At 34.2% G+C, this 21,964-nt stretch overlaps 1 protein-coding gene across 5 annotated transcripts in view; it reads right to left on the reverse strand.

The window, feature by feature from the left end:
• LOC132741048 (TNF receptor-associated factor 3-like) overlaps positions 1 to 21,964 on the reverse strand; it is a 131,133-nt gene that overhangs the window by 79,680 nt on the left and 29,489 nt on the right. The window contains exons 3-4 of one of the 5 annotated variants that reach the window (XM_060729130.1): positions 19,670 to 19,727; positions 2,140 to 2,631 (exon numbers count right to left, since the gene is read on the reverse strand). The exons of 3 other annotated variants lie outside the window; for them this stretch is intronic. The gene's annotated coding sequence lies outside the window, so the exon portion shown is untranslated. The remainder of the gene's footprint in view (positions 1 to 2,139; positions 2,632 to 19,669; positions 19,728 to 21,964) is intronic. One more of the 5 variants, XM_060729132.1, reaches the window with a different exon arrangement.

Genomic DNA, 21,964 nt, shown 5'->3' on the forward strand with positions numbered 1-21,964 from the left:
GACCTTGACCTTTGACCTGGAGACCTGGATCATGCATGGAGCAATACATATCATGGTGGTGAACATTTCCATAAAGTATTATTAAAGTTCTTCCATACATGTAGGAGATATGCTCCAGACAAAATCTGGATATTTCACCATCTTTAGTGACCTTGACCTTGCATATATTGACCTAAAGTACATGTGTCACAGCCGTAGTCATTATAATGACCATTTGTGTTACAATCCCTCAATAAATGTTGATTAAATCGTCCCTATACACATCTTCATATTTTTATCTTTTTTAAACGGGCTATAAAAAGTACATGTAATTGTAATTTAATAACTAAAAAATTCTGATTTAAGATTTTATTCTAGGGAAATACATTTCATTACAATTCTTAATCTTTGAATGAGCTGAACTGATATTTACTTGAAAATTAAAATATAATTAAATTTCTATGAGAAAGTATTTACATTTGATAAGGTAATTACTGTATGATCTTTATGAACAAATACCAAGTCTACAGAACACCATAGTTATCACAGTTAAGAATCTTGACCAATGAATGAAACATGTGTAAATAAATGTTACATTCTTTAGAACATACTCACGAACAAGAAAGAGGATTATTTCATGCCCTTCGATTAAATTCTACTTTTAGAATTGAAAGTGAAAGTAGATCAAGGGAAGTAATTGTGTAAGTCATTTATGAACAAAGTAATAACTTTGTTGTCGGCCTTTGATTAAATTCTATTTACAAAATCTGGAAATTAAATCATCTTTAGTGACCTTGACCTTGTATATATTGACCTAAATTATATGTATCACAGCCATAGTCTTGATAATGACCATTTGTGTTACAATCCCTCAATAAATGATGACTAAATGGTCCATATACACATCTTCATATTTTTATCTGAACTTTGACCTCTATGTGTGACCTTGACCTTGGCCGCAAGGACCTGAATCTTGCACGCGACACTCCGCCTCACAATGGTGAACATTTGTGCCAAGTAATATTGAAATCCCTCTATACATGTGTAAGTTTTGCTCCGGACAAGCATTTTTCAATGAGCTCTAAGTGTGACCTTGACCTTTGACCTAGAGACCTGGTTCATGTGCGCGACACTGCTCCTCATAATGGTGAACATTTCTATGAAGTTTCATTAAAATCCCTCCATACATGTAGGAGATATGCTCCGGACAAAATTGGACGCCGTCCGCCCGCCAGGGGCGTTCCCATAATACGTCCCGTGTTTCAAACGGGCGTATAAAAAGTAAAACAGTCTAGCGTTGACAACAAATAAAGGCTGATGTTTGTGTTATATTGCCATGTTTTAAGTCTACCTTATTGCCAAAGCAAAATAGCCAAATTTTGTGGACAGACGGATGGACAAACAGACGGACAGAGGGTGAACCTAAAGCCCCCTTCGTTTAAACCGGTAAGGAAATAATAATGGTATGAGGCTTTTTATTGTTATCAACAATAGTTTTTATTTCCTTATTATATTTGAGACATTTTGGTTTTCAGCTTGAGTAATAAGCTATACAGTGAAGCGGCTTTATCACGTACAAGATTATGAGCCATGAGAAAAATAAGGACTGCTTTTACATCTTGCGGTTTATGTAACATTACTATTCAAATACATGTATATATCAATACAAAGAGACATGTTTAACAGAATGTGTAGTTAATGAGAAAAAGAAGAGTACACAATATGTTTTTCCATTGAAATTAACCTTTTCTGTAGAAAGTATATTCATCATAGCCACACATTTCATTAGACGTATAAAAAGGGTACAATTTACACCGTTTTTATTTTTTATTTCAAATGCACTCGGTAGCATTTGTTTTCAAAACATTTGTAACAGATTCACTTTCAAAAGACGTGTAGTTGGGAGATGAATAGTTGATGGGCCGTGTCTTTAGTCTGTAGGATATGATGTCAAATGTAGTGAGCATGAACAAGGAAGGGTGGCATTCAATTAACGCATATCTCCCAACATTAAAGTGACATATCGACATGACAGGGAACTATATGACAGGTAATAAGTAAGTCATCTACGTGATTCTAAAGCGATTAAAAAGAAAAGATAAACTAAAAAAATGAGACATGCATTTCCGGTTGAGAGAAAATAAGAACTACAAATTGTACCTTATCAATTCAACTGAAAGTCACATCCTGTCTATTCAATGAACATGGCATTCTACGCTCCAGTATCCATAGCCTTTTCCATTATTATCACCAGCTTGCTCATTGCTTCTTGATTCAGTATAAAATGATGTGTTGTTAAAGAAAGTGTGCATACATCAGGTTCTGATGTTGAAGTAATTCGAGTATCTATTGCCTCATTATCAAAAAATCTAGAGAATTTTTAAAGCATTGTCGTCACATTATTGGAAAGGAATGAGTAATACAGTCATTGCCGCTCATTTCCATCGTGCAAATATTATTTATCGCTTTAAGTTCAGTCGTTTCCGAATTAAAACAAACACTTTCCCCACGTACAAAAAATGTTACAGTTATAGATTCCAATGAATAAAGCCGAACATCCAAGGTTCTGTTGTCTATCGTATTTTTTTAAGATGAAGCGTTCATCTATTATTCCTTTGAGCGTAACTTTGTTATTTCACATGGACTTGGAATCTGAAAATATAAATAAAAATATTCGTCACAAACTTTTAATAACAGTAAATCTTCATTTGGCTTATTAAAAGGAATAAAACTGTAGTTAGAATAAGTAACCATTGTAAAATGAAATGTAATGGTATTTATTCATGAATGAATTTGTGAGGGTACACACTTATTTGGTATAAAGCTATATCTTATGAAAACGTTCTATAAAATCTTTATACGGCAGTCTTTCCGAAAGAGTTTTAATATAGAATGTCTCTTATATTAAGCAATTATGGATATTGCATGTAAACAGAATAATATGTTCCGGATCAAACAATTTAAGTGCTTTCGGATCAAACAATTTAAGTTCTTTCGGTTACCCTACTTTTTTTTTGGGGGGGGGGGGGCGCATTTAGTTTTACCCTTGTCCGGCCGTCCATCCGCCAATTCGTTCTTATTTGTGTCGCACGTAGCTGAAAAAGTATTTGACCTAGAGTCATGAAACTTGACAAGAATGTTGATCACCATTTGTTGTTGTGCACCTTGGTATTTTCGTGTGGAATGTTTTAGTATGTTAAGAGTAATTGCCCTTGACTAAGTACATATTTGCAATTTTCCAATTGTGTCGCATGTAACTCAAAAAGAATGTGACCTAGTGTCCTGAATCCTTACACGAGTTTTGCTCAGCATGTGAAGTTGTGCACCTGGGGTTTTGCTTAAGGATTCATTCTGTTTTGTCAAAATTATTACCCTTGACATAGTAAAAATTTGCAATTTTCAACTTCTGTCGCACGTAGCTCAAAGAGTATTTGACATAGGATCATGAAACTTTACAGGAACGTTGATCAGCATGTGGAGTTGTGCACCTAGTGTTTGGCTTGTTCAATTTATATGTTTTGTCAGAGTTATTGCCCTTGACTTAGTGAAAATTTGCAATTTTCAATTTGTGTTGTTCGTAGGTCAAAATGTATTTATTAAACCTAGAGTCATCAAACTTAACAGGAATGTTGGTCAGTATGCGTTGTTGTGCACCTTGGGTTTCGCTTGTGGACTTATCCAGTATTTGTAGAGTTATTGCCTTTGACTTAGTAAAAACCGTTATTATTATGTTGTGTTATTTGTTCCTTGAGTGTTTGAGTAAGAATCAACCAATTTTACTGGAATAATGATCAACATTATTGTGAAGCTATGCTCCTGGGATTTTGCTGTGGAATTTTTTTCAGTTTTGTTAGAGTTATTGCTCTTGAATTAATTTGTAATTTTCAACTTTTTAATGCATAGCTCAAAGTATTTGACCTGTAGGCCTGAAAGTTTTCAAGAATGTTGGTCAGCATGTGTACTTATGTACCTTGGGGTTCGCTTGTGGATTTACTTAGTATTTGAAAAGTTTTTGCCTTTAACATAGTAAAAATATTTTTTGTTTTCAACTTGTAGCACATGTAATCACTTTATTAATATTTGCAAAAGTCACACAGACAGACAAACAAACAGACAGGTAACTTTATTTCACTCAGGTTTATCAAAGCATACAATGTAAGAATCATCAATATATTGTCGCTATAATTGAGTACGGTGTTAAAAAGCAGGTCTATAACATAAACATAAGAGTATCGATCGGATTGTGGGGGGACTCTTAACACAGATATTTAAAGAAGAAGGAATACAGCTGAAATATGACATATTAGGGGGAAAATTAAAACAATAGTGATTAAAAAAAACATCAAAATATAAGAAAATGTTCGTCCAAAGGTACGTCGCTGCATTCTAAGTAGTAATTGGCACAATTACACGGCGTTTTCAATCAATTATGAATGAATTTTCTGGTCAGTCATTGTGATTTTTAAGAAAGTAGTTCTTCACTGCTAAGAGAGAAAAAAATAAGTCATAAATGCATAAATACAAATACTGACGACTCGTGCTGGATTTTCACACACAGGTAAATACAGCATTTTTTTTACTTGAAATACTAATTTGAACTATGAAACAGGTACCAACTTTATTTTCAAACAAAAAAAAACTAAGGACATATGTTCATATCTACACACACGTGGTGAGATATCATAACAAGAACAAGAATAATAATTATATACATCTTATGGCATGCCTTGAAATTTTGGAATATTTTATGCATACAAACACAACTTAATTGGAGTATATTCATTTTTACATGATAGTATAATTTGAAAAGTTGGAAGTTTCGACTAAGTCGGGGATGTACAGATTTCTTTCAGAATTAAAAAATTGACATTTTAATAAATAACGATTCAGAACCTTTTTAATCTAGAGTTCATAAGCTTGCAAATGTTATTTGTTGTGTTATAACGAGACCATCGCGCTGTCTCTTTTGGAAGACGGTTATTACAAGTTCTAAATTTGAATAGTGTAATGTTATCTTTTTTTCTGCAGAATGCTAAAATATTTCTTATATTCTAGTACATATTTAAATAGATTATAAATTCTCCCTTTATTCGAATATTGTAGCTGAATTGCCCAATGTTGTTTATATTGGTCTATTACAATTTGCTTGAAAGTTATATGCAAATATTTGATAATGAAGTATTGTTTTAGCCCAATATCAGGTCTCCAAATTTTGCGTCAATGTTTCTTTAATTCATTAGTCCATTTAAAATTATTGTTTGTTTGGCTAAGTATGCATTTTATAGATTTTGGAAGATAGTTCATTTTCTTTACCAAGTAGCAGACGTGTCCAGAAAGATATCATTTTGTGTAAACGATTAAATAAATTGGGTATCAGCCCAGTTCTCCATGTAGCATAAGTTAAGCGTCTTAGGAAGGTGTTGTGTACTCTAACAGATCAAGATTTTCACAACTGAATATATCAGAACCATAATGTTCTTCTAAGGTAAAGTATAGTTATTATGGTTTTTACATCAAAATATTAAGACTTGTTTTATTAGGATTTACTTTTAATTTCCATTGATCACAATACTCGTTAAAATTATTTAAAATCTTTTGAAAGTCAGAGGGATAATACGAAACTATAACAGTATAGTCTGCGTAGAGGAAAATCAAGAGTTTAAGCTGAATTTTGTCACTGAAAACGTCATTTAGCTCTTACCTTCCAAATAGGATTGTAGGTCATTCAAGTAGAGAGAGAAGAGGGTCGGACTTTTTTTTTCTCTTGTCTAACGCGTATTTTTAAGGAGAAGAAGTGGGACGTGTTTCCGTTATGAGAAACACATGACTTTATGTTTTGGTACATGACTCTAAATAATTTACCATCTATGAGATTTTGAGTGAGTTTATGCAAAAGTCCAAAACGCCAAATTTTGTCAAAAAATTTCAAGAAATTTACGAATGCAATACGAAAAAGTTTCTTTTTTCTCTTTTTAAGTATTTCAGTTAGTGCATACAACGTAAAAGTATGATCTGGACAGGAGTAAAAACCTGCTTGATTTTCATTTCAAGTAGTTCAGTATTTTCTATATAGCTTGTTAGCCGTAAGTAAATAACAGATGTAAAAAAAAGTTTACCAAGACATGATAAGATAGTGATTGGTGTTTATCTTGTATCCTTTGGGTTACCCTTGTTTTTATAAATACGTATTATGTATTTATCAAGCCATGACTTTGGTAATAAACCAATGTGTAAAACTGCATTAAACAACTTATTATAAATAGGTATCAGAAGAGCTTCAGTAGCTTCTATGTATTCATTTAAATTGTCATCGGAGGGACTGCAGGCTTTCCCGTTGTTAAGTTAAGGATTTCAGCATCTGTTATAGGTTCATCTAGGTATTGGTTTGAATTTTCAAGAAAATCATATGACAAAAACACGTCATTTTCATCATTAATATGGGGATTCGTATTATTATTTTTGAAAAAGTCGGAAAACTCAGTTATTGACGGAGACTTTTCGTTTCTCGTTTTAGGTTTAAGTTTTTTAAGAAAATTCCAATTTTGTTTTGGATTTTTTTCTATGCATAGTTCTTAGTTTGTTTGCATTATTTTCTCTATTTCTTTATTTTTACTAGTGTTTTGTAGTTTTGTTTTATTTTCTGCTGAACGATTATTTTTTCATTCAGTATGATATGTTAATTTTAGCTTGACCTAGAGCACTCGGGTCCGATCAAAGGTTTATTATCAAATAGAATAGAGGAAAACAGTACCCCTAAAAAAAGTTCAACACAACAAAATTGTAAATGTTGCAGGCTCGCTCGGTTTGATTGAGCCTGTTCATGGACGGTACTGGAAAGTGCAAGTTATCGTCCACGCCCCCCCCCCCTCCCCACAAGCACCAACTTAAGCAGAATTTAACATTTAACACGAAAATGGTAATATTTTGAATTAAGAAACATCCGCAGATATGTTCAAACGGCGATATCACGGAACCTTCAATGTGACACAGTAGTGCAATTCCATGAAAAGCGGCGTATGGTCCCCTAGTAAAAGAACGTTTTTGCCCTAAACGAGAAAACAATGAGCGGAACTAAATAAAATGGAAACCGAGTCTGCAATTTCATGTAATTATGCTGTTTTCAATGCTTTAAAGGGATCACTTTTCTCCAGATATTTATACATCACAACAGCAGGTGTCAATTAATGTGTGGCAGACGTAAAACGTTGCCCCGTACTTTACTTCAGTGTAGTTATACTTTTTTTCTGGTGTTTCGGGATCATTGAGTCCAGCACTTTTAACTTTGGTTAATTGAGTACCGCTCAAGCTGGTGCTAGGGAGCATGAGGGATGTTACACTTTTCATTATCCTGTATGTACAGACCAATCAAACCGAGTCTGCAATTTTCATGTAAACTCGTGTTCATCTTTAGTACCAGCTATGTCATGGCGAGCAGAGAAAAGTTCGAACTTAGACCTCATTTGGTGGCTTGAAGTGGAATGTTAGCAGTGTTCATTATTTTAGGTGCTATTTGCACACTACCAGAACTAATGTGGACGTTGTCACATCATGGGTTCGAATATTCTTGCTGCAGTAGTTCATACCTCGATCACGGGAAAGTTTCCTTATTTTAGACTATATTTTTGTGCTATTGCTGTTTTAATGCTTCCGAGGGATCACTTTTCTCCAGATATTGATACATCACAACAGCAGGTGTCAAGTGCTGTGTGACAGACGTAGAAATTCTCACGTACTTCACTTGAGTGTTTTTATACGTTTTTGGTCTTTCAGGATCATTGAGTCCAGCACTCTTACGTGTTTAGAATTGGGTACCGCCTAAGCCGGTGCTAGGGGACGTGAGGACTGTTGTACTTTTTCATTATCCTTTATGCACAGACTCAATCAAACCGAGTATTATTTTCTCTATTTCATGTAATTTTGCTGTTTTTAAAGCTTTCGAGCGATCACTTTTCTCCAGATATTTGCGGATGTTTCAAAATTCTAAATTTTACCAGTTCATGTTAAATGTTGAATTCTGCTTAAGCCGGTGCTAGGGGGCGTGGACGGTAACATGCACTTTCCAGTACCGTCCATGAACAGGCTCAATCAAACCGAGCCTGCAACATTTTCAATTTTGCCGTGTTGGGCTTTCTTTAGGGATTCTGTATTTATCTATTCAAAATAAAGTGAACCGTTAATAGTGATATGCCTACCTTTCGTGCAATATCACGAAATGTAAATCTGGCATCTCCGTCAATGATATCCTTTATTTTGGAAACGATTTTGTTACGAGATGCAGATTTTGCACTCTACACCAGACTCAAATTTCTTTTTTCGTCGCCTGTGTCCTAAAATATGATAAACAAGATCGACAAGGAAAGGCGGCATTCAATGAACGCAGCCCCCATCCGACCCAGCAACAAGCGTCAGCGGCAAGGAGCCCAGGAGGACCCCAAAGAAAAACAGGACAGGGCACAAGGCAGAGTACGGGCAGGCAAACCGCTACATCAACCGCTAAGACACACAAAAAGGCCCATAAGCAGTACAGAGTTCAGTTATCAACTGCTTCAAATAGCAACCCAGTTATGAGCGAGCTTTGATGTAAGCCCGTATTTAATCTTTTTTGTCGACGCTTCTACCAACCATTTTTACTATATTGGTCAATGACTGCGTGTATTTAAATGGCAAATTGTATGTCTCACACTAAAATAGAGTTATACAGACTCCCTAAAGAAAGCCCAAAACAACAAAATTGAAAATGTTACAGACTCGGTTTGGTTGAGCCTGTTCATGGACGATAATGGAAAGTGCAAGTTACCGTCCACTCCCCCTAGCACCGGCTGAAGCAGAATTCAACATTTAACACGAAAAAGGTGACATTTTGAATTTAGAAACATCCGCAGATGTGTTCATAAGGCGGTTATCACGGAACCTTTAATGTGACACAGTAATGCCGTTCCATGAAAAGCGGCGTATGATCACCAAGTAAAAGAATGCTTGTGCCCTAAACGAGAAACAATGGGCGAAACTAAAAAAAATGGAATTTTGAAAGGTGATCTGAGGTTATGAAGCCTGCATATCACAGATAAGACGTCAAAAGACAAATTTAAAAAGCAGGCAACATATCCTAAGGGTGATTATACAGTATTTAAGTAGGAATGCTGGAACCACCCAAGTTGAAAAAGGCCAAATAGACGAAACTTAAAGTACCACATAACATGTATACACAACAATAATGTTGTGCTGAACGATCTAACGATCTAAGTCTAACATGTACATTTATACACCGTTGTGTAGGTATGGAATTATCCTATACATGTATGTATTGGTTTTTATCGTGTCCCACGTGGATCACGAGATAGAGGACAATAAGCAATTCTTTCTGAACAGCCCTCGTATGCTTTGCCAGAATAATTCCTATCAAGGTGAGTTTCAACAACACAGATAAAAACGTTTCTTTAAACCTTTTTCATTTAAAGAACAAAGTTTTAAACTTCTATGATTATCATTTTTCATGTAAGCAATACTTCCCACTGTCCTATGTTTGATTACCGCATGCGATCGATAAGGGTCGGGACAAGTTTTCGTTCCTCAATTCATGATAATGCAGGGTTTTCCTCGTTGTAGAGTTGGTGATCGAGTTATCCTAACGTTTGGCGAAACAGATTCATTCTGCCGACGTCTTGTGCTATTTAGTTGTGGGGTGATAGATCGTGCTCCTTACCCTTGGTACGCTACTGATTGATTGTGTACTGATATATCCTGTTTACTTATCCGGATATTGACTATCACATGATCACTTATTGGAACTTTTTTACGCGGTGATGTATTATTGAATTCATAAAAATAATATCCAAATCAGGAAATCGGTCCAGTACAGTTTCACTATCAAGCATATTTTTGCAGGATATGCAAGAACTGTTTTACTGTCTGGGTATCTTTCTCTAACGGATTTGTATGTTGCCCAAAGAGCCCTACTAGCTGACGCAATCTCGGGAGGAAAATCTATATATTTATACTGCAAGATGTACCACGTAGCATATAGGCCCTAAATAGGACATACTGTACATCACAAAAACAGTTACAAATATAGGTCGCGTTCTCTTTCTAGTAAATTTTCGAAATCTATAGGCCTTTTCAATGTCTGTTGGCCATTTGATGTTTAGCTGGTCACAAAAGAAATCTGAGGCACTCTTGTTACAATCTTCTCCCCTTGTTTATCGAATGCCTCCTAGGAAAGGGTTGCATCTTCTGTTTCGGGTTTCGTGATCAATAAATCTATATACTAGATATTTCAATCTTTCTTCTTAAGAGGATAGTTTTGAATCATTGAAATCTACTTTGTTTTCTAGGTGTATGCAACTGTTTAGTCTTTCCTCTGTTGTATCAATTTTATTTCCGTTTGAACATATTTCGTAAAATATGAGAGATTTTTATCATTGGGCAAACGTTTATAGTCGTCTATAGATATATTTTGTCTCCAAAATTCTCGAGAAAGTTCTCGAGATTCCCAACTTGAAAGACACCTATCTGCACATAAACTTCATGAAGAGCGTCAGTCTGCTTATAGGCAGTTTCATTCAACAGAATCTGCTTTATTATGTGTACAAAATGATATTCTCCGTTCTCTTGATCAGAATGAAGCTACTGTTCTAATAATGTTGGTCTTATCTGCTGCTTTTGATACGATCGATCATAGTACCCTCGAACAACACTTCGGAATAGTAGGCAGACCTTTACAATGGATGAAATCATATCTGTGTGAGCGTCATCAAACTGTCTGCGTCAATGGTGAACTGTCAAAACATGTACGCATGACATTTTCTGTGCCACAAGGGTCCGTTTTTGGTCCAAAGAATTACATCATGTACACCAAACCTGTGGGTGCGATCTGTCGGAAGCATAAACTTCAACATCATTTCTACGCTGACGATTCGCTATTGTACATGGCATTTAAACCAAGGGAAGCCATTTCGCGCAATGAAAACTTTGCGACGGATAGAAGCATGCCTGAAAGACATCATACTACGGAGGAATAATAACTTTCTGAAACTAAATGCTGACGAAACAGAGGTGATCGTCTTTTTACCAAAACGATGTGATGTTGAAGATCTTACTGTAAGAATCGGTGATTCTGTAATAAAATGATCAACAATAGTTAGAAAACTTGGCGCCTTATTGGACTACCATTTAGACATGGAACAACATGTGAACTCAGTTTCTCGTTCATGCTTCATGAAAATATTACAAATAAGTCAAATTCGGAAATATTTGACTGTTGATACAACCAGAACCTTGATAAACTCGTTAGAGACATCAAAATGAGATTACTGTATATCGTTGCTATATGGATCTCCAAAGTACGTTCTCAACCAGATCCAAAATGTTTAAAATAAGGCTGCTCGTGTTATTACCAGGACACCGCGAAACTGCCACATAACCCCAGTTTTAAAGGTACTACATTGGTTTCCTGTGCACATCAGAGTCGAGTACAAACTCCTTACATATGTGTTTAAGGCGCTTCATGGACAGGCACCTACGTACATACGAAACGTGCTAGACATTTATATCCCATCAAAACAACTTAGGTCCCAGTATGATTGCTTAGCACTTGCTGTACCGCGTAGTAGGTCTGTGATTATGGTGATCGTGCTTTTATGACAGCAGCCCCTAAACTAAACTCTGGAATGCCCTACCTAGAACACTTAAAAGCTGTGAAACTCTTAACAGTGTTTAAGAGAGCACTTAAAACTCACTTATTTAAGAGGTTTTATTTTTCAATTTTGCCGTGTTGGGCTTTCTTTAGGGATTCTGTATTTATCTATTTTATGATCACATCCGTGTTATTTGTGCCGTGTGGCGGCTGTAAAATGTCTCCCCGTACATTTAATCAATGATGTTATATTTTCGATCCTTGAAGATCGTTCAGCACGACATTATTGTTGTGCTTGTGGTATTTTTAGTTTCAACTTTTCGGCATTTTCTAGTTGGGTGGTTCCAATATTCCTACTTGAATAATGTTGAATCACCCTTAGGATATGTTGCCTGCTTTTTAAATCTGTCTTTTGACGTCTTATCTGTGATACGCAGGCTTCGTAACCTCTGATCCCGTTTCAAAATTCCATTTTCTTTTGTTCCGCCCATTGTTTTCTCGTTTAGGGCACACGCTTTTTATTACTTGGGGACCATACGCCGCTTTTCATGGAATGGCACGGAAGTGTCACATTGAAGGTTCCATGATAACCGCCGTATGAACACATCTGCGGATGTTTCTAAATTCAAAATTTTACTATTTCACGTTTAAATGTTGAATTCTGCTTTAGCCGGTGCTAGGGGGCGTGGACGGTAACTTGCAATTTCCAGTACCGTCCATGAACAGGCTCAATCAAACCGAGCCTGCAACATTTTCAATTTTGCCGTGTTGGGCTTTCTTTAGGGATTCTGTATTTATCTATTTTATTTGGACTGATTATTTTTTTAGATTGTTACCTGTATTTTATTATTTATGTGTTTTTTTAAACTTTTTAAACTACATTTGATTTGAATTTGTGACTTGAGCAATATTGATGTTTTCTTTTTTCTTTTAGATATTGTATCATTTATTTGGTTATACTGTACGGTACTTATGAACGTGTCAATGTGCATGAAAAAGGTGCTTAAGAAGTTTGGTATATAATAATTATTATATTTTTACTTAAGTACTTATGCGTAGCCGTTTTGAACGTTTACCTTTCTTTGAATGTATATCATAAAGTGATATTTACGTCAGTACGTCCTTGGGTTACTCGATGTCTGACTTGAACTCGATGTTCATTGAAAATCGCCTTTCCTTGTTGATCTTGTCTATCATATTTTGAGATTTCAAACCGGTTTTGTGTCAATATAACATCATTTGGCGGGATGCTTGTAGCACACTTATTTATTTCAGTACCAATTTTACCTTTTGTAACACGATATTCACGTAGAGAATTGCAAATATAAAAAGTTTCTTTTTCAGTTAGAAAACAAAGTTTGCCGTCTTGATCACTACCGGAGGTAAAAAAGAAAAGCTGTCAATCAACTGCCCCAAGTGCATGTCATTATCAATGTGTACTCTTGATATTCATTTTGATTCCACTTTAATTCAGTTATTACTTATCAATACTTATTAAGACTTATTATTTATTGTTAAAATAGATATATCAATAAACTTATGGTCTTTCTATAAATTTATATTAACAAGGGACGGTAATGTTGGGCAATATACGCCCGAATGAAAATTTATTTGAGTAATTAATAATATTCTTTGAATTAGTGAAGACACAATGTCACAGAACCTTACCAAAACATGTTTTATCTTAATTATCGATTTTATACTTAATGGCCATCAGTGTGGAAGCATAACATCGGCGCAAATACAAAAGAGTTTTTTATCAATAAGGGTGATCTTCTGGCTCAAATGGTTCTCCAGTCATTGAGCGGGAACAAGCTTGCCTACCAACCGACGGACATAACGACAGACTGACAGACATTTGAAAACTTTATACCTTTCCATAGTAATGAACAATAATCAATTTATCAAAGGATATTTAGTGAAATAATGTTTACTCCCTCTTCTAAGTACATAAAATGCAATTTAAAATTAAGACTATAAAAATTTCAAATAAAAATAGTTGATAGAAAAGTAAGCGGATATGCGTCCATTTAAATATGAAAGAAAAAACACATTGCAATGTCTTTTTCTTCTAAGTCGAAAAAGGGGTATACTTCTGCAAAACTGCAAATCAGAGTAGGACTGATGCCAATTATCTTAGATAGTAACAGAGAATAAGTGTGTGAAGTTTCAATACATTCCCTTCAGTAGTTATGGAGATACAAGCTTTAAGACAAAAACTTAACCAAGAATTTCTAAGTTGAAAAAGGGGCATAAATATGCAAAAAGCAATCAGAGTTATGGGACTGGTGCCAATCATGTTAGATAATCACAGAGAACAAGTGTGTGAACTTAATTATGAAGATACCAGCTTACACACAAACACTTTACCAAGAATTTCTTAATCGAAAAAGGGTATAATTATGAAAAAAAAAATTAGAGTTATGGGACTTGTGCAAATCATGTAAGATAATCAAAGAGAACAATTGTGTGAAGTTAGTTATGGAGATACCAGCTTACACACAAAAACTTAACCAAGTATTTTAAGTCGAAAATGGCGTATTATTATGCAAAAATGCAAATCAGAGTTATGGGACTTGTGCCAATCATGCTAGATAATCACAGAGAACAGGTGTGTGAAGTTAGTTATGGAGATACCAGCTTACACACAAAAACTTTACCAAGAATTATAAGTCGAAAAAGGGGTATCATTATGCTCAAAAAGCCAATCAGAGTTACGGGACTTATGCCAATTATGTTAGATAATCACAGAGAACAAGTGTGTGAAGCTTCAATCCATTCCCTTCAGTAGTTATTTAGATACCAGCTTACACGCAAAAACTTAACTACAGGAACGCCGAAGCCGACAAATGGATGACTGTACTCGTATTAGGTCCATTATTCTGCGAATAGTCGAGCTACAAATGGTGATTAAGTTCTGAGCATTTATATGACGAAGTATCTGTCCTTGATAGTAAACAAGTATTTAAAGTTCGAAGTGAATATATGTAACGTTTTTGTTTGAGAAAACTACAAATATATAAAAATTGAAAGGGACCAAACAAGCAAAAATGAATTAAATGTTATCTACCCTTAATAAATGCATTCCAATTATAAAAGTGAAAATATATTTTTAGACTTGATAGGTTTTGAGGCATTAAGCCATGACACTTTCAAATTATTGTCCAGAGTAGAATATCTAAGTCGAAAATGGGCATAACCGCAATAGATATAATTTTAGAAATATCTGCATATGACATCACAAGTTGGTAATTAACAGGAATACCAAGTCTAAAGTTACTAGCCTGTGTTGTTTATGAGAAAATGGATCTTAACGTATTAGCTATTACAGGTCACAGTCCTATTTGACCTTTTAATAAGTGTGCCAGGAAGAAATCATCAAGGTGTGACCATATATGAAGTTTCAATGTTTTACCTTGTTCGTATTGAAGTCAATGACTATAACCAACAACGATGCCGACGCCAACGTTGACGGACAAGCCATGACAATACCTCCGCCATCTTTCTTTGCAAGATGGAGCTTAGAATGTTAAATTGCCCATTTAGTCAAATTGCATTGACGTAGGAAATTCAAAAGTTTTATGTAAATAAATGCTTCCTTTTATACTCATTTATAACCAAAAAGTCAATGTTAATATCAGAATGACCTTTGTTAATTTTCTTGATTATTTCAATTTTCATTTATGGTGAATAACTTCAATTATGATAATGACACTTGATATTATAATCCAAGCACGATAAAAATAACTTTCGTCAATTAAAAAAAAACACGAGCACAGTCTGTTAATAGAGCAACTCCGGTAAACATACGTGATTTATAATTTTTTAACATTATATTTTATGATATATCATGTGCGTTTGACTCTACCGCACAGTAGTTAAGTCCGCTTGTCAATGTGAACGTGTATTTAGCTAGTGGTTTCGAAACCTGATGAAAACTCTTTCTTTTTTATTCAAGCTTTAATTCTTTATTGTAAAAATATTATATACTGCCTGACAGAAATATATGACAAGGCATATAGAGAAATAAATGGAATAAAGACTCTCCGATTAATATGACATCATAGATATAAAAATCAATCAAATAAAAAATGATAATTATGTCGTTCCTTACATTAATAATACTAGCGTTAAATGTTTTAGAAGCTCGTAAGCCTTGTGCTATGACGTACGTTCCTGCTAAATACGATTTAGCTCAATTTTTACAATTTACAATTTTTTACAATTTTTACAATTGCAAGTCGTACAATCAATTCCGTTTTGCAACACTTTGTTTGCCTATATAACTTCATGAACTGTCCAATACTATGAATAAAAATGAAGAAACTTCTGTTTATCAAAACGTAATCATAGATTCATATTTTCCTGCCACGTCCATGTTTGGGCCAAAAGGTCCATGGTCAAGATCAATATGACTTTTACTTCAAAAGATCTCTTTATTTAGGAAATTTGCTGTATAGTATCAAGTACTGAGAAAAGTTCAGCGCTCTGCTCCTCAGACATCTCTTGTTAATTTTGAGATGTTTAAGTTCTTAAACTCACAGTATTGGTTAGGATACATAAGTTTCTTTTACACACATTTTAACTTAATATTTTTCATTTAAATGACTTATTCAGGCAATTAATGTATTTCCTTTGTCGACAGATATTAATATTGATGAGACATTAACTTCGTGTGTATCCTGAAACATCATAAAAAAATCTTCACAGTGATGTGAAAAGTACAGGTTTAGGTCTCCGTCCTTCAGTCTATTTCATTATTGCAGCAAATTGTGTTGTCTGACAACAACACAATTCTTTCTTAATATGACTATTTACTTCGTAATTAAATAAAATAAAATTAAATATAATGTGTCAGTAACATGCTGATAATTTTATGTTTTTCATATCAAATTTTACCATTTATTCTTAAGAATCTTTTTTATTCATTGTAAAGTGAAAAACATAGAAGCATTTTTAAAATATCATTGGCTGTTTTACAAAACAAATATTAGGTATCTTAGTAAAGACAAAAAAGGGTTTGAAACATGACCTTGCTATTTGTCAAACAGGTGTCCCGTCTTTGAGTACAACAAGAATGTATTAATCCACAAAGTTGTAAATGTTACAGGTTCGGTTTGATTGAGCCTATCTACGGATGGTAATGAAAAGTGCAAGTTACCGTTCACGTAATATAGCACAAGCCTATGTAGAATTCAACATTTTATCATCGTAATGGTGAAATTTTGATTTTAGAAACATCCGCAGATGTGTTCATACGGCGGTTTAATGTGACACGTTATTGCCATTCCATGAAAAAAGCAACGTATGGTCAACAATTAAAATAATTCGTGTGCCATAAACGGGAAAACAATGGGCGGAACTTAATATAAAAGATTTTTGAAAGGATGTTATGAAGCCTGCATATATTAGACAAGACGTCAAAAGACAGAGTTCCTTGTAAATAATGCTTACAAAAATAATTTTGCTGCAAGATTATACGCTGTTATATGATAATACATATACAATGTTGAAACCAGGAGATTGTAACTTTATTATCGGTTTATATCTATTCAACAAAATATGATAGGGAAATAAATCATAAATATTATTTAAATAAATTAAAGGCAGTTCCATTTGAAACAAGAATTAAGAAAAAAACATTATTTTTTCTATATTAGTCTCTATAAACATATTGCCGGTTTTGTCCCCAGAGACACGATTTATATTAAATTTTTATTGGTACGCATGACGATTATAAAGGTTAAATATCTCTGGGCACTGTACTTTCACAGAGGAAGACTTTAAAAAACATTTCCATTATATATGCTAATTAGGTGACTTCAGGGATGGCCATTTGTGATCGTGGGGTATGACTTATGTATTTTACGCGTAAATATACTAGGCAATCCCACATGGCAAATATCTTAGCTCATAGCATTCTATTTTCACAACATAAAACTACTATATTTTCCTTTACAGGTCAATATAAACTAAGTGACCCCAGGGGTGGGGCCAATTTGACTCCAGTGCCATAATTCATAATTTATATAACTTTTAATGCGGACCACAAGGCGAAGCTTATGTAAACTAAGTGGTACCTGGGATGGACCATTTCTGACCCCAGGTTGGACTGTTGTTAAGGGCCACAAGGTGAGAATACATGCCAAGTATTTAAAATTAAGGCATTGTACTTTCAGAGAAGAAGCTCTTAAGACCAATCTGATTAAAATCAGCTCTTAATAACGCTCCGCTTTTAGATCTGAGCGCGACCATTTACGAAATTATTTCTGGTGACTATTCACACAGACAATCATCGGCGAGCTTTCATAATTTTGAAAGCGATGTGGTGTCTGATTTTGACCACGGAAAATACAAATACTGAGTAGGTAAATTTCATGATTTCGAGAACAAACATGGCGTTGTCCATATAGCTGACAGGTAAACTGGCAAACAATCTTGCCCAATAAAAATCGACTCTATTTTTTCAATTTATTTGTTAAAAATAACTTTAAACATTTTTTTCTAACAAAAATAAACAATTTGTTTAACTTGCACGTATAACGGATTTTGATACTTCTTTTAATGCATATGTAAAAACCAATTTGATTGTATGGCTAAAAATAGCTTTCTCGGGAAATCCGAATTATAAAGAAGGCGAAACATATCGGTCGTCTTCAGATCTACATAAAAGAAATCAGTAGATCTGAACTTTTGTCAGTTTGCTTTTAAGGCATTATTACTATACAAGTCTACATTTACTAAGTGATCCCTAGGACGGGTCATTTTTTTTTTTATCTCAGGGCATGCTTTATTTAATTTGGTAGAGGGTCACAAGGTGATGCTACATGCCAAATATGAGAGCTCTAGGCATCGAAGTGTCTCTAAGAAGTCTTTTAACATATTTTTTTATATTTTATAAAGTCTTTATGAATAAAGTGACAACAGGTGTGCGACAGAAAATTACAGCATGGCCTTAAGTTAAGATAATATAAATTAAGTGATCCGTGGGCCGTAACCAATTTTGACCTAAGTGGCCTAATTTGCATAACTTTTGTAGATGACCACAATGCTACATGCCAAATATTAAGCGAGATCTGAGCATTGTAATTTCTGACTTCTAAGAAATTTATTTTCAAAGTCTATTTTAGCTCCTATGACCTACTTATGCTGGATATAAGAATTATCTATAATTCATATTATATGAATAAGAAACATGTTTGGATAAAGACCATCAGTGTAAATTCATTTGCAAAAATATATGCATCTCAAAGGAAGTTAGTGATTTGCCCTGTCCTGTTTTTTTTGGGGTCCGCCTGGGCTCCTTGCCATTGGTTCTTGTTGCTGGGTCATATGAGGGTTGCGTTCATTGAACGCCGCCTTTCCTTGTTGATCGTGTTTATCATATTTTAAGTATAGGTAGGATCAGTTGAGTAGAAATGATATTGACCAAACGACAAAATATTGCCTTTCTGGCAAAATGCAAGTTTACGGACCGGTTGGTCAGACTAAGAAAAGTATATTTCCCTTAAGGCCATGATTTATTTGTTAAATAAATGAACTAAAAGCCAAAATGAAAATAAATGAACAATTTTGAAAGCAAGATGTTTTAATAATTCGTCGTATCACATAAAAATTTCTAGAACACAAGTAAACAAAGACATGAAAGAAAATTGCAATTATAATGTAAATGAATTTAAAAAGGCCATTTTCTACTTTTGACATTGTGAATTCCGCCAATCTGTTCCAGGTTTTATCGAAACAGACATCAAATGTTATTGATTATGATTGAAACTAATAACATAAAAACGCATAAAATTGGCTTAATTTACAATGTAGACTCTGCAGAGTGCCCCTTTGATAAACAATTACCACTTTACAAGAACAGTATGTTTTCAGTCACATTAACTTAACCTCTCCTTAACAACAACAAAAACTTTAATTCGGGAAAGGACGGATGCTTTTAAACAGCAATTGTATTGTCACTAATAGCGTCTATAAAATAACAATTCTAGTTCACAATATCTCCCTGACAATAACAAACTATAATAACTAAAACATAAAAATAAACATACAAACCATGTTTCTATTTAGAAGCTCAAAGCACCCGTACATTTTTTCTCCACTGATGATATCCCTGAAATGCAATTAAATGAAAATTGAAAATAAACCCTAGCAATCTATCTTATTAAAGTAGTCCTGCTATTCATATGAATGCTGATCAACGTTTTGGAGCAGTTCATAGTTAAAAGTCATCTGTAAGCCTACATTTACTAGTACAACATTCAAAACAAACCTGCAACATTTTCAATGTTGCCTTTTAAGCAATCTTTAGGGAGTTTGCTTTTTTATATCCATAAATGAATACCATGTATAAGATGAACAGTACTGACAATTGGACAACCTGAAATCAAATACAGGCAACCAGTCTTTGACCTCTGTAAAAGGACATAAGAAAGGAAGATGAACAAAACTATAGGTATAAATTATGTTTAAACCCGCTTCCGGTCCAGTAGAAAAAAAATATTGCCACCGAAATAACATATCGCGAGACTAATTTCCAGACTTGAGAAGTCATAATTTTTAATATCAGTAGGGCAAGCGCTTTTTGCAACATTTTGTTGCGCTTTTTTTAACGCTCATTTTTAAGTTGAAAACATAGGAAAGATAGCTTCACGTTCCAGCTTTACTGGTGGAGGAAGACCTCAGGTGCCCTTCCGTTCATTACCTCAGGCACGAACGGGTACCTGAGTAGAACCACCGACGTTCCGTAAGCTAGCTGGATAGCTTCCTCACATGAAAGAATCCAAAGTCCCTGTCGGGATTCGAACCCACAGAGTTGAGGGGCAAGTGGTTTGAAGTCAACGACCTAAACCTACGGCCACGGACGCAAAACCCATTAGTTTTCAAGTTATGCTCCGGACAAGGAAAATGCAACGGACCGCTGGATTGACCGACCAACCGACCGACCACCGGGTGACTCCTATATACCCCCAAACTTCGTTTTTGAGGGTATAATTAAACAACTTAGTACTAGAATGAGCATATTTAAAGTAATTCATTCTTTAAATCACAGAAGAGTGTCAATATATATGTTATTAACCCTCTATCGAACAACATATTTGAAATGTAACGTGCAGCATAATGCCATGCATAACATCATGACTTTCAATACACCTGAATATGTTTTTTTTGACGACCATGCTATACATAATTAAAATTTCAATTATTTCTGCTCGAAGACAATAAAAAATATCCAATATAACAAAAGGAAAGCGGAAACAAAATTATATAGATATCAAAACGAAAATTAAAACCCAAGTGACAAATAGAGTTTATCTTAGAAACTTTTATTACAAATCAAATATGTGCAAATGAAAGAAAAACTTCCCAATATTTGTTTTCTAGAGAGTGGTAATATTGTTGAATATACCTAAAACAAACCCTGTTTTGACAGAAATAAAATCTTTAAGAATCAGTATAAGAAAGAAAGAAAGAAAGAAAGAAAACATTTCAGTTGGTACAGAGTTGTGTATAAAACTAAAGGAGTATTGTTCATATCAACAATGAATTGAAAACCCAGAATAATGAAAATGACAAATTATTATGCCACCTTTCCTCAACTTGTAAGTACAAGTATGTTATGTAATAATTTGTCCTAGAAATAAAATAGAAAATTAATATCTTCAAATTGAGCAAATTTTCAAATAATACAAAAAAACCCATAAGTTTCAACATTTTTATTATTATAAGTCAAATTAAATTTATTTTTAAGGTAGTTTCTTTACCAAAAATAGAGAATTATGGTATTCGGTTTGATTGAGCCTCTTCATAGACGGTACTGGAAAGTGATATTTACCGTCTATATAACAAAATCCCTTAGTCACATGATAGATATTTGAGCAGTTAAGTTGTCAAACAAATGCCCGGTTAATGTCTTTTAATATTCAATTTATTTATTCAGCGTATAAACAAATAAATGTTCGCCACGATGACGGCTGTTACAATGTAAGCATTAAAAGAGCCATGAAAATATATAAACATACGCAAATAGCCATGTTGATGTATGCCTACCAATATCTACAGAGGTTAACGAAATTTCGAGGGAAACACCTTATTTAAATATTGGTGTTGTATAAGTTTAACTACTTCAACTAAGTTTTATACCATAATTTTAATAGTTTTAAAGAAACTATTTTATTCCCTGTGTGCTGGAGCTTGCAGTGCATTGGTATGCATATAATATTTGGGCATGGTGGAGCACGTGTCCTGTTTTCGGAACATGGGTACATGGAGATGCAAGAGATATATAGATGTTACATGCTTTTTTGAATGTTTTTACTGCAAATTATTTAATTTTTTTAATACAAATTA

This window comes from Ruditapes philippinarum, unplaced genomic scaffold (assembly GCF_026571515.1).
Source record: "Ruditapes philippinarum isolate M1 unplaced genomic scaffold, ASM2657151v2 ctg3708_1_1_1_1, whole genome shotgun sequence".
In the NCBI taxonomy this organism is placed as follows: Eukaryota; Metazoa; Mollusca; class Bivalvia; order Venerida; family Veneridae; genus Ruditapes; species Ruditapes philippinarum.